Here is an 18,342-nt window from a genome sequence, read left to right as displayed (position 1 = left end):
TACTCTTGATAGCAAGACTATGTCCTTGAAAGCAGGGTTTTTCAGAAAGATATTTTGTAAAAATGAGGTTTTGGAATTCAAATGAAAATAAATCAAACATAAGGTGATGTGGTATGGTTGAAAATAAGAAAATCAAAGTTAGGAATTTTGAAAATGAGGTCAAATGACCAAAATGCCCTTGATAGCATGACTATGGCCTTGAAATCAGGGTTTTAAGAAAGTATTTTGGTAAAAACTTGGGGTTTAGTGTTTAAATAAAATCAAATAGTATCTAAATCGACCATGAAGTCTCCTAACATGATTCTAAACATGAACAAACCCTAAAAACATGTACTTATGCATAAAAAACTAAAAATATCACAGAAATCATGTTCCTGCGGGCACCCTGTTTTGTAATTTGGCTCATCCAAGCATCAAATGGGTTGCAAAATTCATACAAATTGACACCTGCACTTATTACCACCATAAAATTATATTTAAATTGTAAAAATATATTTTTGCCATTATTCTAATTCGAAAATTGCATTAAAACCCTAAAATATGCCATTTTTACCCGCAGACACGTACCAGTTTCAGTGTCAGACCCGAATAAGAGGTCAATACACCATGAAAATTCCTGAAATTTTACAAAGCAATAGTAGAGAAAAAAACAAAGAATCTCCTTTTTACATATTGGAAAATCAACTCCGGTTGGGGAGATATCATTCCGACAATCTATACCTGGATTTAACGAATATAAAACTGATTAAAATAGGTACTTTCGATTTTAAATACACAGAAAAATAACAGATCTTATCAAAAATTTATGAGATTTCAGAAGTGAATAACATGCAGATAAATAATCAACTTCCCTTTTTACAGATCATGAATTGGATCTACGGTTAAGGATCTATGATCAACACAAGTTAAATTAGGGTTTTAGTAAATCATAACCAGTTTTAAAATATGGATCTGACTTTCTGACAGAGGAAAAATAGAAAACAAAGATATAAAAATACAGAAAAATTATGGTAAATATTAGGCATTAACATAAATCTACTGCATTTTACGGATCTCAAATCAAAAATTGAATGAAAGAAATAACACATCTACAAGTTATGCTTGAATTTGAATAACGATTTTAATCATCAGAAATCTCGATTTGACTTTGTATTTTTTTAGCAAAGTTCCCTAATCCCAAAATCTTTGATTTTTTTACAGGAGCTTACTGATACATCCGTGAATCACATATAAAAAAAATCTGAAATTTTTAATGAATATTTCAATACAAACTAACATGCTTTCCATGGATTCAAGATTAAAACATACAGAAATCTAAGAAACCCTAAAAAAACATGATTTAATCAATAAAAAACCATAAAAATATCTAAACAGTAAAACAAAATTGATTTCAATGTTGGAACACATGTAATAAACAATAATATGCTAAAAAATAAAAATAAAATAGGGAATCCATGTCTGGAATTAATTTTTACCTTTGAAATCATGGATTTAATCTATTTAACAGATAAATCTCATGTTTTCTTGGTTAAGAACGTAGAAAACATACCTTTCATGGATTCTAACGGATTAGAATTCTAGAAATCACCCTCAAGCTGAGTTAGATCATCTTCTTGGGTTGATTTTAGGGTTCTTGATAAAAAATCATGGTTGAATCCATGAACACAATGGTTTCCATGGTGAAATCTCATGTAAAATCATAAAAAAATCAGTAAAAACATGAAAAATATGATACAAAATTACCTTGAATGATTGCAGCCACGGAGGAAGCAACTAGGAGGAGAGAGAAGCTCCAAGAAACAACAAAAAAAAGAATAGGAGTCGACCTCCTTTCTAGCCTCTTTAAATAGAAAAAATTAGGTTAAAAAAAAGGTTAATTAATTCCAACTTTGTCCCTTTTAAAAACCTATCTCAAAAAATTAGTGGGGGGCGATTTTTCCTAATTGGATTTGACTCTTGACCTTCCTAATTAAGCCTCTAACTAACCTAAGACTCCTAATTAGACCTCTAATTGACCTAAAGACCCCAAATGTGGCGCCATTTGGGTTTTTCAGAAAAACCTAATTTTTAAAAATTTAAAATCAAAGTTAAAAATTGGAGTGAAAATAGGGGCTTTTAAAATTAAATTTTGACTCACCTATACATCTAACCTTGGTAGGACACTCACTAATCCTAGTCTAACCCTGACTTTTACAAATGTGGCACCACCCAGAGTGGGCCCCTCTTGAATTTTCAAAAAATGATTTTAAAACTTGAAATTGAGAGGTTTTTCAAACGATATTCAAAAGTAGACTTTGAGATTGAAAGTTTTGAAAGGACATAGAGTCCTGACTCGGTCAGAACTCCTCTGGATATGGCGTCAACTGAGTGGACCCCACATCAGGTTTTGAAAAACTTGAAACAAAGACTGAAAATGACTTTGAAAAGGGGTTAAAATCAATAGTTGAAATTCAAAGTTTTGAAAAAAGAGTTCTAAACAAACTGAAACTCTGAGCCAGAGTCCTGAATCAATTAGGACTCTGAAATTTTAGATTTTAAAAGCCAAATGAAGGAGTTTTTGAAAGATTTTATAAAAAATGGTAAAATAAGTCAAAAAATGCAGTCAGGGTTAGAATCCTAACTCAATTAGAACTCTGAAATAAAGTTCTGAATTAACTGGACTCTGCAAAATGACCTAATTTTTTGAAAGACAAATGAAAGGGAATAAAAACAGGAGCAAAAACAAACTTTAAAACAGACTCCTGATTGGATTAAGACTCTAGGATAGAGTCCTGATCGGACTAAAATTCTAGTTTTTTTTTGGTATTTTCTGAAAAACAAATGAAATAACTTACAAAAACAGTAAAAATAATGACAAATATTGAAATCAAACAGACTTCTGATTCAACTGGGACTCTAGGGACATAATTCTAATTGGACTAGGACTCTCAGAATTTCGGATTTTCTGAGAAACAAATGATGAGATTTAAACAAAGTTTTTGAAAACTAGTGAAAATAAAGCGAGAAAACAAACTTTGGATAGAGTCCTGATTCAATCAGGACTCTGGGAAAAAATCCCAGAATTTTGAAATTCCATGATAAAGGTATAACAATTTTGATTCTTGAAGAGATAAATAGAAGGATTTTTGAAAGATTCTCTCAAAATTTAAATCAGGGTCAGAGACTTGATCCAACTAGGACTCTTCAAACAAAGTCCCGATTCAACTAAAACTCTGAGTTTTTGACTTCTCTTTGAAAGTTTTTGAAAGATTTGATTAAAAACAGGTAAGAATAACGATGAAAGATAGAGTCCTGATCCGACTGCAACTCTGAGGAAGAGTCCTAATCTGACTAAAACTCTAAAGTTTTGGCTAAAATGGAAGATTTTGAAAATCAGATGAAAAGGTTTTGAAATCAAGTAAAGAACAAGAATAAAGGATGAAATCAAGATAGAGTCTTGATTCAATTAGGACTCTGATAAAGAGTCCTAATTCAACTGGGACTCTAGAATTTTGGCCAAAAACAAAGTATTTTGGTAGGTTTTCTCAAAAACAGGTAAAAAGGGTAGTAAAAGGTAGAGTTTTGATCCGACTAGGACTCTGGAAAAAGAGTCCTGATCCAACTAGGATTCTGGAAAAAAAGTCCTGATTGGATTGGGATTCTGAAATCTTGGACAAAAATGATGAGAATGGGCGAGAGATATGACTACATCTGGTTTAAAATCAGAATGGAGTTTTGAAAAGGTTCAAAAAGATGGAAATACAGAGTCCTGATCCAACTAGGACTCTAATTTTTTTGAGATTTTTGATAAATAAAGGGATCCAGAAGCGACACCACCTAAATGGGCCTCATCTGTGAATTGAAATCAATTGAAATTGAGTTTAAAATGAATCCAAATTGTTTTCTAAGGAAAACATTTCGAAATATAAGATCCTGGGGTTTGGCAAATGGTAAGAATATCGACTTAAAACCTAGGTTTTGAAATTGATTTCGAAAGAAGAGTTTTAAAAACTTGAATCTGGATTAATATTTTGTAAACAAGAGTTCTGGATCTCGATAATGAGATGCAATGCAATGAAATGACATGTCAAATGCATGTAATGATATTGCAATGATATATGAAATGTAAGCACTGAATGAGGGTAAAAATTGGAGGTGTTTACAGATGCCCCTCTTTGCAACTAAGTCGGTAGAAGGCCGAGCTTAGTGGTAAAGAAAAACACACCAAATTTGAGCTATAAAATGCCTCAGTTAGGAGAATTTGACCGGGTATGAAGGAATAGGCTCGGATGATGGAAAATGGCAGATATGAAATGGAGAATAAAGAAGAAGATTCACCTCACCAAAATGAGGCTCAGGCTTGGCCCTTAACCTGGATGGGACAATACCTCATGAAAAAATGAGGCTTAGTCTTAACCTTTAACCTGAAAGGGGACGATACCTCATGAAAAAATGAGGTTCAAGCTTAACCCTTAACCTGAAAGGGGACGATACCTCATGGAAAAATGAGGCTCAGGCTTAACCCTTAACCTGAAAGGGGATGATACCTCATGGAAAAATGATGTTCAGGCTTAACCCTTAACCTGAAAGGGGGCGATACCTCGTGGAAAAACGAGGCTCAGGCTTAACCCTTAACCTGAAAGGGGACGATACCTCATGAAAAAACGAGGCTCAGGATTAACCTTTAACCTGAAAGGGGGATAATAAACAAAATCCTCAAATGAAGAAACCATGATGGGACCTTCGAATTTTGCACAATAAATCCGAGAGGGGTTTGCAAAAGGAAGAAAGGGGGTTCCCTAAAGCTTGAAAAGGGATTGATCATGGACGTCTAATTACTAAGACTGAATGACTTTTAAAACAGATGACCTTTTATAGAAAATTCAGGTTTAACCCTTAACCTAAACAGAAAACTGTCTATGGTGGGATAATGAGGGGTACAAAAAAGTGTGCGAACCTAAGAGCCCAGGCACTCAGATCAAAACAAGAAGGGAAGGATCTTGGACAACTCCCGTCATCCAATCCTAAAAGGGATAACAACAATGTCTGGATACATCAAAATAGACATCAAGTTCTTACTTCATATCAGGATAACTTGAAAAGATTGCCAATAAGATAAAAATTGCAGTTGATTAAAAAATAATTGAAATATAAGTATACTTATATGAAAAATATTCCCTCTTTTCTACCTGAAGTATTACCTCCAATTGGTTAACTCCGTAGAATTAAGATTCGAATTCAAATTGCTTGCAATTGACTTCCTTTCAAGGAAGCCATCAATTTCCTTGATATGAACGGAAAAGAAAGAATTCTCATTGTGAAAGCAATTGGTGAAAGAATATTGATAAAAGAATTTCATAAAATTAAAGAAGATTCTTGGCATATTCGACAGTTTGATATCCTGGGATTCTTTTTTTAGAATGGTCTTTCTACCTGTACTCTTTTTTTTTTCGACAGAATTGGAGCTCTTTTGGGTGTCTGGGGAATTCATTATATCATCCTTCATTTTGGAGATGTCCTACCTTTTTCTCTATTTTAGAAGGGTACGCCACAAACTCCTTCATCTTGGAGATGTTTCGATCCTCCTTTGCCTCAGGGATTATATTGACGATATTGGCTCATTGGCTGGTGGTCTCTTGATGATAGCTGAAATTAAATATCTTTTAGGGTTTGTCGGGAGGCTCATCGTAGTCGCCTTCATCTTGACGGTGATCTGAACTTTCTCTAGAAGGATCCGTCACAAACTCCTTCATCTTAGAGATGATTCAAATCTTCTTTGGCCCCGGGGGTCTAACTCGTATAATTCGTCTTTATCTTGACGACAATTGAGAGATCCCTTTTGCAGATATTTAATTGCAGCTTAAACGATTGAGGAGATATGGAAATTACATGGATTTTTTTGTATCACCCAGGATATTTTGACTGCCTTATTTTTCAAGAATGAACTTTAAAAATATGCCATTGACTGCGATCAATATCAAGGATTTAAGCTGGCCAAAATATGCCATGAACTTATGGCTTTGCGACAACATTGAATTTTCTTTGCTGGCCATATCAAGGATTTATTCTTTAACCCTTTGGTTAGTCAATAGAAAAAATTTAGATTTTGAATCCTTCTTCGCAATAGCTTTGCTCTTTTGGAAGTAATACTGAAGGTAACTTGAGGTAATTTTTTTTTGTGTGACAAAAGATTTTTGGAATCAACAACTATTTTTTATGACAAATTGGCAAAATATTCTCGGAATCCTTAGTGAAAGAAATCGCTTGAGGTCTAAACGACACATCCGTGGCTAGATTCTCCTCTCCTTTCCCCAAAGGAGAGACTCAGGCTTGACCCTTATCTGAACGAGTGACAAAAAGATACTTCTCTCTTCCCTGAAGAGGAGGTGTTTGCAAATCGAACTTTCAAAGAGAAATAAAGTTTTCGTCAAAACTCTCTATTTCTAGACTTCTCTTATGGAAAGGGGGCCGCTAACAAAGGTTGGAAGGATATCATAGAGGAGCGAGTCCATCACACTCTCCCTAGAAAAAAGGTCCTCGATCACAGGGTGGCCTAACAAAAGATTTTTAGGGTTACAAGGAGAACGAGCTTCCATCAAAACTCTCCCTAGAAAAAGAGTTTCTTATATGACAATAAAGATTATTTTGCAAACTGTTCGTGAAGCGCGAGTCCCTTCAAACTCTTCCTAGAAAAAGGGGTTCAACGAACGAATAATAAAAACATGCGAAAAGAATGAGCTCACTCGAACTCTCCCTGGAAAAAGGGTCCCTCGCAAGAGAAAAGATTGATAATTGGCTTTGATAGATTTTGATACCCAAAGATTTGCTTGGCAAAATGGATGATCAGAGGTTTGACAAAATTGGTGACTTGAAGGTCAGATTGATAGACTAGAGTGACCCAAGGGTCTGACAAAGATTGTTTGGTTCGCAGATCTGAAGATTAACATTGAGTCTGAACCCCAATGTGAGATTTGTGTTGCGACTAGTATAAAGACCGAACTTTGACAAAATACCAGTACGAGCACTGGATTTTAAAATATTACCAGTACGAGCACTAGATTTTAAAAGATTACCAGTACGAGCACTGGATTTTGAAATATTGCCAGTACGAGTACTGAGTTTTAGAAGGTTACCAGTACGAGTACTGGATTTTAAAAGATTACCAGTACGAGCACTGGGTTTTAAAAGATTACCAGTACGAGCACTGGATTTTGAAAGATTATCAGTACGAGTACTGATTTTTTAAAAGATTACCAGTACAAACACTAAATTTTAAAAGACTACCAGTACGAGCACTGGATTTTAGAAGATTACAGATACAAGATTTGGTAAAGCAACCAAGACGAGGTTGGGATTTTGTAAAAGAACCAATTTGAAAATTGGATTTAACCAGACTAGTGTAAAACTAGGTTCGGTCAGAAGCTTCGAATCAGAATTCAAATCTTCAAGGAAAGGCTAGATGAATTGGATTTTGAGAGAGAATTTGGGTCGGAACTCGGATCTTCTAGACCAATTGCTAAATTTGTAGGAAAGTTTGAGTAGAAGTTCAAACCTTTAAAGGAAAGCTAAGCAAATTGGATTTCGAAGAAAATTTGAGTCGGAACTCGAATCTTCTAGACCAATTTTGAACTGAATTTGAAAGAAAATTTGAGTCAAGACTCGGATCTTCTAGACCAATTTGACATTTGAAGGAAAGAAAAGTTGATAAGTGTAAAGATGACATTTGGGATTAGTTCAACTAGTACGAGTATCAGACTTTAAAATAGTACTAGTACGAGCACTGGATTTAAAAAAGATTACCAGTACAAGCACTGAATTTTAAAAAGGTTATCAATTGATTGTGATAGGGGATTTTCAATCTTCACCCTCACAATGACTTGGACAAATGCCACTGGTCTCAGGATTTATCCCTTATCCTGAATAAGAACTTGATGCAGACGCAAAATGGATGCAAGCGAATACAAACAAATGCAAATGAATGTAGGTATTATGCAAGTAAATGCGAATGCATGCGAATAATGAAAGATTTTATTTGATCCAGACTGCATACAGGGTATTTTGAATAAAAAAAGAAAATGAGTTTTATAACAAAAATGCCCCAGTGCATTCTAGGAGGAAAAGGAGTATTCTGATAAAAGAATAATTGATCATTTATTGGAGAAAATTCATTGAGGAATACAGGGGATAGAATAGAAGTTTTTCTAAGTGTAGAATTTCTTCAAATGTCAAACATTGATAGGATCGGGTAATTCTACCCCGTCTGCATTAATCAGACAATACGAATTACGTGGTAATGCTTCTTTCACCACGTAGGGTCCTTCCCAGTTTGGTGACCATTTGCCACGTGAACGATGCTTGAGATGAGCCGTTGATCTAAGGACCAGGTCATTAACTTGAAATCTTCTTTCGACGACTGACTTGACATATTGCCTTGCTATCCTCTAACGATAAGACTGGGCGTGTTCTGCTGCTTTGAGTCTTTTTTCATCGAGTAGATCCAGTTGTACCAATCTCTGTTGTTGATACTGGTCAAGTGGTAGCTCTAGAAGAGATGCAAATTTAAGAGCGGGTTTTTGAACATGAAGAGGTAACACTACCTCGGTCCCATAAACAAGTTCTGAAGGAGTTGCATTGGTCGGGGTTCGAATGGTGGTTCGATATGCCCAGAGTGCATCATGGATTTTCTTGTGCCAATCACAACCCGTCTCAACGGTTCTTTCCAAGATGCGGATCAAACTTTTATTTGTAGTTTCTGCCTGACCGTTCTCTTGGGGATAATAAGGAGTCGAAGAATGATGATGAATTCTGAATTTCGAATAAAAGATCTTGATTCTCTCATTCTTGAAATGAGTACCATTATTTGACATAATGTCGTGTGGTATACCGAAACGACAAAGAATATTTTTATGAATGAATGGGACCACATGTCGACCTTCCACTATACGCAAAGTGACGACTTTAACCCACTTGGTGAAATACTCTGTTGCAGCAAGAAAATATTTATGACCATTGGAAGCGGAAGGAGTGATGGGACCTACGACATCGAAAACCCACATAGAGAATGGTCATGGAGACACGACTGATTTCAAGTATGTAGCTGGCGCATGAATGGAAGGTGCATGCACCTGACATTGAACACACTTCTTTACAAAGCGATAGCAATCTTGCTGCATGGTTTTCCAATAATATCCTGCTCGAATGATCTACTTAACAGGGGTTTGGTAGCCAACATGACCACCGCAAATGCCTTCATGCGCTTCTCGCACGACTTCCTTGGCTTCTTCTTCATCTAAGCACCTGGAATACTCAAAACTGAACCCACAACGATAAAGAACATTGGCAAGAATAAAATAACAGGCAGACATATGCTGAATCATTTTTTGCTCCCTCTTTGACAATTCTGGTGGAAGCTCACCAGTTTCAATAAAGTTTTTAATATCTTGATACCAAGGCTTCTTCTTCTGTTCCGCCTAGTTAACTTGCATTATTGGAATGAAAGCAGGTTGGTCAAGTTTGTCGATTTCAAAAGAATGGCAGGATTCTCCGCTTTTGAAAGACATAATGGAGCCTAGGCTAGCCAAACCGTGAGCTATTTGATTAAACTCTCTTTTGATATGGAAAAATTGAAATTCATCAAAATTGTTGATGAGGGCTAGAACGTTCTTTTGATAAGGAAACAATTTCTAGTCTTTTACCTGTCATTTGGCTTTGACTTAGCTGACGACGAGCAATGAGTCACCGAAGGCGTGCACCCTCTTAACATTGAAATCTTGCAAAATTCTCATACCTTGTATTAAAGCTTCATACTCAGCAATATTATGAGTGCACTGAAAATCAAGTTTCAGAGATAAAGGGATCATCTCTTTCTCTGGTTTGATAAGCAAGATTTCAATTCCTATGCCGACCATGTTCTTGAAACCATCGAAAAATAGATTCCAAACTGGAGACTATTGGATATTATGGATGCGTTCATCAGAGAAATCATCCTCTATTTTTTACATCTTTTGTCAAAGGAAAATCAGCTAACTGGTCGGCGATAGCCTGACCTTTAATTGACTACTGAGAAACATATTTCAAGTTATACTGCATCAAAAGTACTTGCCACTTGGCAATCCATCCACTGAGAAATGGTTGCTCGAGAATGTACTTGAGAGGATTAAGTTTTGAGAGAATCTTTACTTTTGATGCTAACAAGTAATGCCTCAACTTCTGACACATCCAAACCAGTGCTAGACATATCTTTTCTATCTTAGAGTATTTCTTTTCATAGTCAATAAAAGTCTTACTTACATAGTAGATGGTGTGCTCAATCTAACTGCCTTCCTTGAACTATGCCAAGAATCTGCCACAAGCGGCTTGGTTAACTGAAACATACAGCAAAAGAGGCTTTCCCAATTCTGGTGGCTTCAGAACAGGTGGGTTAAGAAGATACTTCTTGATGCGTTCGAACGATTGCTGACATTCTGGTCCCCATTTGAATTTTACTTCTTTTCTAAGTAGATGATTAAAAAGCTCACATCTCATGGCAAGATTAGATATGAATCACTGAATTGATTGCATACGTGCTTGAAGACTACACAATTCTTTAAGAGTAGTTGGAGGTGGCATGTCAATGATGGCCTTTGCTTTAGCGAGATCCACTTCTATCCCCTTTTTGTTGACCAAAAAACCTAGCAATTTTCCTGATTCAACTCCGAAGACACATTTCTGAGGATTGAGTCTTAGCTTGTAAAGAATGAGTCGCTTGAAGATCTGACTTAAAGTATCAATGTGGTCTTCTTCTTCCTTGGATCTGACATATGCATCCATGGTCTTGTGCATCTGATCATGAAAGATGGCATCCATTGCGCGCTGATAGGTTGCTCCAACATTCTTGAGCCCAAACGGCATGACTGTATAATACAAAGTGCCCCATGGTGTGGTGAAGGATGTTTTGGATAGGTCACAAGCGGCCAATTTGATTTGATTATATCTAGAATATCCATCCATGAAGGAGAACATGGCATGGCCCGCTGTGCTGTCAATTAGGAAGTTGATGTTTGGGAACAGATAATCATCCTTTAGAGTAGCTTTATTGAGATCATGAAAGTCGATACCGATTCAAACTTTGCCATTCTTCTTGGGAACTGCTACGATATTTGCCAACCAATTCAGATAATCTATTGCTCGAATGAACCCAGCTTTGAGCAAGTCCTCAAGTCCCTCTTTGACCTGCTGCTCGATTTGAGGATCCATTTTCCTCAACTTCTGCTTAACTAGTTTCACATTAGGCTTCAAAACGAGGCGATGTTCCACCAATTTAGGATCTAACCCTGGCATATCCTCATAAGTCCATGCGAACACTTCTTGGTACTGCTTGAGAAAATTGATGAGCCTTCCCTTCTCATCTGTGCTTAGACTGGTGCCGATCTTGAGAATTTTAGGACTATGCTCTGAACCAATATTGATGCCTTCAGTTGGATCCTGAACTAGGGTTGATGACTCATCTTGTTTCTGAATTGCTACAAAATCTGACAACTCTGGAAGTAATGAGTCAAATTCTGCCACTTCTTCTGGCTGCTTTGCAACCTTACTGTCATCTGTTCTTGCCCTGACCTGATAAATCTTTGCAGGTTTCGATGTGATTGAAGAATTGATGACTAATCTCTTTATTGATTGGGAAGACATTTTGATTTTTTTTTTAAAAAGGAATAGCCTTTTAGAAAAGTTCATTCATTATGACATAAATTGCATGAAATGAAAAAGGATAAGAACAACGAATTTTGAAGACAAATTGCAGAGGAGTAAGAGAAAGATGACATCCAGATAGATGAGAAAATTTATAGCTTTATTGAAAACTTAAAATGAAATGATGACATTTAAAATGAACCAAAATGGGACATCGTCCCTACAAACTGCAGAAATCAAATGAATGAAAAGGAGAAAGACATATGGTAGAAGCTTTTAATGAATCCCCTTAATAAAGACAATATTTTTGTGAGATCTTTTGCCCATGAACCCCAATCCTGCTCTGCGCGGATGATGGTCAGGGATCACTGGATCTAGCCAGCATCTTCGCTCTTGCCCAAGCCTTTGAAAGGCTGATAACCATGCTTCAGTAACAGGTCAAACCTTTTCTTGGTTCTTACGAACTGCCCGAAAAGCGGATGGTCCCTGAAAGTGTTGTAATCGAGACAACCGTCAATCTTAAAGAAATATAGCCCTTGCCATCATACCATCATCGTAGTATGCTTCACCTCTGGCACTGCTTTTAGTTTTGACATTTCCAGACTTTCACTAAAACAACTTCTTCGCTCTCCCTGATGCTAGGAATATCAACAATATAGGTCGGTCGGGGAATCATAGGCTGAGGCAGCCTCTCTTCTGGATCTTTCCTCAGAACAGTGGTGATCATGCCGCCTTTAGACTACATAATACACTGGTGTAGAGTGGATGGCACGACATTGGCATTGTGAATCTACGTTCTCCCCAATAGAAGATTATACGTTGGCGGCACATTGACAACGTGGAAAAGCACTGTATGAACAGAGTAGTTGATAAATATTTCCAGGAAAATCTTGCCCTTTGTCGTCTGTCCGTGATTATCAAATCCATAAATGGTGATCGGATCCGGCGTGTATTCTTCCTCTTCGGGGCAAATGTTGAGGCTACTGCCTTCATCTACGAGCACGTGGGGTACAATCATTCTCTAGGTTTGCACCACAATGTATAGAGCATTGTTATGAAATGCGTGAGGCTTGGGAAGATCCTCATCTGAGAAAGTTATGGGAGCATTGGTCATGGTCTGATTAACGATCTGGGCCATGTCTTCGAGAGTAGTGCCTGGCTTGACCTTGATTTTCCGCAATAAGTCATCCAGGACTTGCTGATGCTTGGGAGAGGCGCGTGCCAACTCAAGAATTGGGATGTTGGAGAGGGCAGTGATCGGTCTTTGCACTGTATCCACCTTCTTCTCTAATGCTTTATCTTTTTCAGATACTAGTTTAATAAAGCTTTTGAAGAACCACAACATTCTTTTGGCCATTTCTGGAGATACCCCAACATGCTCTTTTGAGACTTTCAGCTTACTAAGAGCTAAAACGAGGTCCATCTTCTGAGAATTGGACTGGGTCTTAAGTAACACTAAAACCCAATGTTGAATATCAATATCACTGCTAGGGCATGGCTGGATGTGATATTGTGGCTGAAATGGGTGATTAGATATCACTACGGTTGAATGCTGAAGGAAAGGCTGATTTAGTATTCCCATTTTCTCATCTTCGGCACCTTCCACCAACAAGTTTTTGTCAATATAATCCTGAATAATATTCTTTAGAATGAAGTAGTTCTCGGTATTATGTCCCACTGTTCGGTGGAACTTACAGAATCTCTCTTTCATTTTCCCCATAACCACTAGCGGATCGCCTACCTTTGGAATCTTAATCATGTCACTGCCAAGCATATATTCTAGCACTATTTCAAGGGATAAATCCAGAGGGTAAACTTGCGATTATAACTCCACCCTTCATGCTTTGGCTTTTCTTGAGGTCTCGACCCTTGTTTAAGAGTCTGTTGTGGCTATCTGTCATACTGAGGGATCAATTTTCTTTTATGATCATTTTTGTTGAGGTTTGACCCTCCTGACCCATAACTGTGATCTTTCACATTTCCTTTATTCTGATTTCTACTATTATTGGCAGAGTAAGTGAAATGGGTTTTCTTCTTTGATTCCTGCTGACTGCTGTTCTTGGTGAACATGAAGACTTCATAAGATCCATTTTCCATACTCAACTCAAGTCATTCGGCTCGTTCTGTCAGTTCTATGAAGGTCTTTGATGGAGAGGTGAAAATTAGTCCCCTTAGGGGTTGCGAGAAGTTGTTTAATATCAGAGATAATACATGTCCTTCTGATATCGGATCACACATCTTGTTACAAGCAGATCTCCACCTATGAATAAAATCCCTGGCTTTCTCATTTTCCTTCTGTTTCAGACTGTAGAGGTGGCTGAGGGTCGGGAGTGCCTCAACATTGAATAGGAAGCGCTCAATAAATAAATAGACTACTTTGTCAAACTCTTTCAGCTCTATAGGGTTAATGTGCTTCGAATACCATTTCGTTGCAATACCCTCCAGACTGCGAGGGAAACAAAGAAATAAGGCTCGGTTATTCCTCCTGAACCTGGAACATTCTGCGAAGAATAGGGCGAGGTGTGCCTTTGGGTCACCTGAACCATCAAACTTGATAAATTTCTTGGGAAGATTTTTTAGATCATCATCCCCATCCAGTCCATCATAGAAATCTTCACTTGTAAAGACCCTTTTGCCCTTATCACGAGCTTGGAGGTCCTTGACCATCTTCATCACGTCTCGGAGCTGTGACTGAGTAGGGTCATCAACAGACTGATTTCTGGATTTATAAGCCGACCCCTGCCTTTGAGTTGACCTTCTAAATGCTTGTTGAGTTTCATATTCCTCATCAGTATCTCCTGCTAATTCTGCCTCATCAGAGGTTTCTTCATGACGACTCTGCTTTTTGGTGATCTTCACATTCTTCTTCACTGTTCGGTCTTTGACCTTTTTCTTATTGTGGGTTTTTCCTGAGCTGACCCCTGTTTCCTCAGACAATAACTTACTCAACATTTTCTGAAATAACGAATACATCTATGGATTGATGTCATCATTAGCTTGCTGACTTCCATTTTTGGCGGATTGTGAAGAGGCCATTTTTTGCACTGAAGCCAACGGGGAACTGATAAGCTCGACTGGCATGGTTTTCCTTCCGGACCTCGTCTAAACTATGTAAGGATGCAAATGCTCTCTGCAAGGCAAAACTGAGGATTAGCTGCTGAAAATGGTTTTGAATAGAAAATATTTGTTGGATATCTGGTAGACAATTTGAAAGATGTCCCATTACTAGGGACTGAGTCATCGTTGGAGTCACGACAATTACGCTGCTATTCTTTGCAAAATAAACAACTACAAATACGCCTTGTTATCTAGGTGAGGTCGTCAAACCATGATAGAATGAAAATGAAAGGAATTTTATTGAAGAAAACATGATTTAATAATAAACTTGACATAAAGGAGGGGGACAAACAATTTTCCACCACTCCTGATAATCATTGAACACTCGAAGACCAGGAAAAATAGTGAGAGTAACAAAAGAATCCTAGTCATGTTTGGCAGAATGGTATGCTCCAGACCACTGATCTGATATGAGATCGAACTCTGGCAAGATCCCTGATAGTAGGCGAATTTCTATGTGTTTCTGTCTCTGAGAGAATTGCTTGACACAACGCTCTGGATGGTAATATGTGTAGAAGAATGAGCCAAGTAGCCTGAACCGCTTGTCGTATGCATAAGTATATCTGGGAGGTGATTCCTGACGATCGAAGTAGTCCCACACAATTTCTTCCTTATGAAGGTTATCGATCAAGAACCGGTATCGTGCAACTGAAAGAAGTTTTTCACCATTGTATCAGAATGAACTGGCTCGGGCTGGCACATGCCGGAGGAACCAAGATTGCATTGCATAGGTACACTCTTCAACTAGAATTGATTCTCCGAGTGTGGAACGAGTCAATCCTCGGTATAGAAAAATGAGTGCGACCATGGCTATAGAGAGGCAGCTGTGGTCTGTCGACTTCCCCACCTTCGCAGAAGTTGAACTATCCTGATATCCATGTAATTCCGTCTATCTGGGAGAAGAGCCAGTCCCACAGTGCATAGGACTGTCGCATGTTGGATTCTCTCTCGAGCTGTTCGGGATAACGAGTTGACTTTCATAAATGCCCCATACTGTCTGTAGATTTCGAGCAGATTCACGTATTCATTTCCATTCTCCTCGATTAATGGCCAAGACTTGCGTCCTGTCATGCGAGCTAAAGCATCTCGGGGATCCAGACCCTTGACATTGATAAAAAATTGTTGCACCAAAGGATCTCCTGGATGACCGGCTGACTCGGGCAATCCCATGATTTCTGAAAATTCGTCCATCAACAAAGTCATTTCTCCTCATGGGAACCAGAAGGTATAAGTGCTCGGGTTTCACCGCTCTGCCAGTGCGTGGATCAAATTGCCGTTGGTTGTCTACTTTCCTATTGCGGATGCCAATTCCAATCCACAATCGCTCAAATGGTCCGGAAACATACGAGAAAAGTTCTTAAGCCATGAATAGTACCATCGGGGAATGAATGATCCGGTGCTGAGAGTTCGATGTTCTGGAAGACCTTGTAGCACCTCGTAGGAGATGTGACCCTCAGGAAAGACTGAATCAAGTTGACCGGATGTCATCAAACTAGAAACCTGGAATAAGACTTGGGAAAATACAAGAATTTTGAAAAAAATGCAGGCAGGATAAAAATAAAGCTAAAAATTCGAGATCCAGAAGAACAAAAGGATGAAAAATCACATGGAGTTTTGAAAAAAATAGAGGAGAATTTGAAAAATCATCCAAGGTTTGAATAAAACAGGAATTTTAGACAGTATATGGAAATAGATTGAAAAATTGGAGATTTTTGAAAATCATCCAGTATTTTAGAAAACTTATGGAAAATGTAATAAAAGAAACTAACATTCAATCACAAACAAGTATGTACATACAACATTCCCTAAAAGAGTACTCTAGATGCACAATTTTTGAAATAGCTGTAAGACCTTAATCCTAACACTAAGGTTCAGATCATCTGTGTCCAATCATGCTATGCCTATATACTCAATCCAAGGCCCGATGTACATGGCATAATATCAATTTCTCCAATTCTAGGTTCAAGTTTTCCAACATCCTTGAGCACCTGCCGATATACATTGGACTATGGCCCTTGGTACGTGACAGGGGGGCGTTAGCGTAAATAGGTGGCCCAGTTGTGAGACTTTATCCCGAACTATGGTTCTGGAAGAAAGCCCAGCAACGTGAAGACCGGGTAAAGATAGGTGGGGTGGTTTTTGAAAACATGAGCACATGCAAGCAAACAGAAGGCTCTAAGTCCTAAAGAGATAAATATTTTGAAAATTTAAAGAAACAAACATTGTTTTCATACAAATCCTAGATTAAGGAGCGTTGTATTAGACCTAAGTCTATGTGAGTATGAATAATTCTCCTCAATATGGTCCTACCAAACCATGCCTAGTCTACATGCAATCCATGTTAGCTGGGTTCAAATCTAGGCTCATAGGTTCACATGATATCAGAAAGTAAAAGCTGACATTCCATAGAACACGATTTTGATAACTTGGACAAAGTAGAGCATTAGATTGATCAGACAAAGACAAGTCCCATCACGGTCGCCAAACCTGTTATCATCACAAAATTTTACTTTTGCAAGTCAAACTGACCTTTGAAAAAGTTTTTGAAAATAACTCGCCTCCATTTTTAAAATGCGAGAAAATTCTAAGGAATGGGACTCGTCTGTCAGTAAGAGGTTCAACCGTTCCTGGCGCCTTTACCAGGGGTAGTTGAACCAAGGATCAATCAAATGCTTTGCTCTGCTCAACTTATCTAAATTGTGTTCTATTTCCTAAATGCACAAAGAATCAGACATGTGTTATGAATTTTCTGAAAATACAGATTTGAAAACATGATGTTTGCTTCCGAGATTTGAAATTCTTGGAAAATATGTCACTTAGAAAATCGTGAATCATGGTGAAAGAATATTTCTGGGGAAAATGAAAATCGATTTCTGAAAAATTCAAGTGTTTTAGGAAAATCGATTTCTGAGGAATTTCAAGTAACTTTGGAAAACTTGATTTCTCTGAATTCAAACTTTGAAATTGAATATATAACTTGGAAAATCAAATTTTGAACTCTGAAAATACTTGAAATACCATTTGAAAGCTCAAAGTTTTGAGAAAATCAATCTCTGAATAAGACTTGGAAAATTTTGAGGAAATCGATTTCTCTGGATTGGAATTAGGATTTGCAAATTGAATGAATATGATATTGAAAGATATTTTCTAAGGAATTGAGAAAATCCTTTTATGTTTTTGAGAAATACAGTGTATTTTGAAGTTAGCCTAAGAGTGTAAGGTGAATGTGGCTAATACGAAGATCACAAATCTGGGTCTCATTCGTATTCTGACTATGGCCATGAATACGAATTCCACCGAGTTTGTCAACTCCCTAAGAGCTAGTGCATGTGCCATTCGTGTAGACCATAGTTGATTTGTAAAGAATATGCATGAATTATACATTCATCAGATATTGAAATTTGCAGAATTAAACTATATGCAATATATCCTATTCTAAGCAGAAAATGTAAATCTTATTCCAAATATTACATTTGATATTTATATTGAATTGAATAAAGGAAAATAAAGAAAATTCTTCTTCTTGAATGTTCCTGCAAAACTAGAAAAGCTTGTTAGTGAAGATATGTTGGCTTTTCT

Source organism: Nuphar pumila, chromosome 14 (assembly GCF_984573655.1).
Source record: "Nuphar pumila chromosome 14, dmNupPumi1.hap1.1, whole genome shotgun sequence".
Lineage (NCBI taxonomy): Eukaryota > Viridiplantae > Streptophyta > Magnoliopsida > Nymphaeales > Nymphaeaceae > Nuphar > Nuphar pumila.
The sequence above is the reverse complement of the archived record's forward strand: the minus strand, read 5'-3'. Positions refer to the sequence as shown.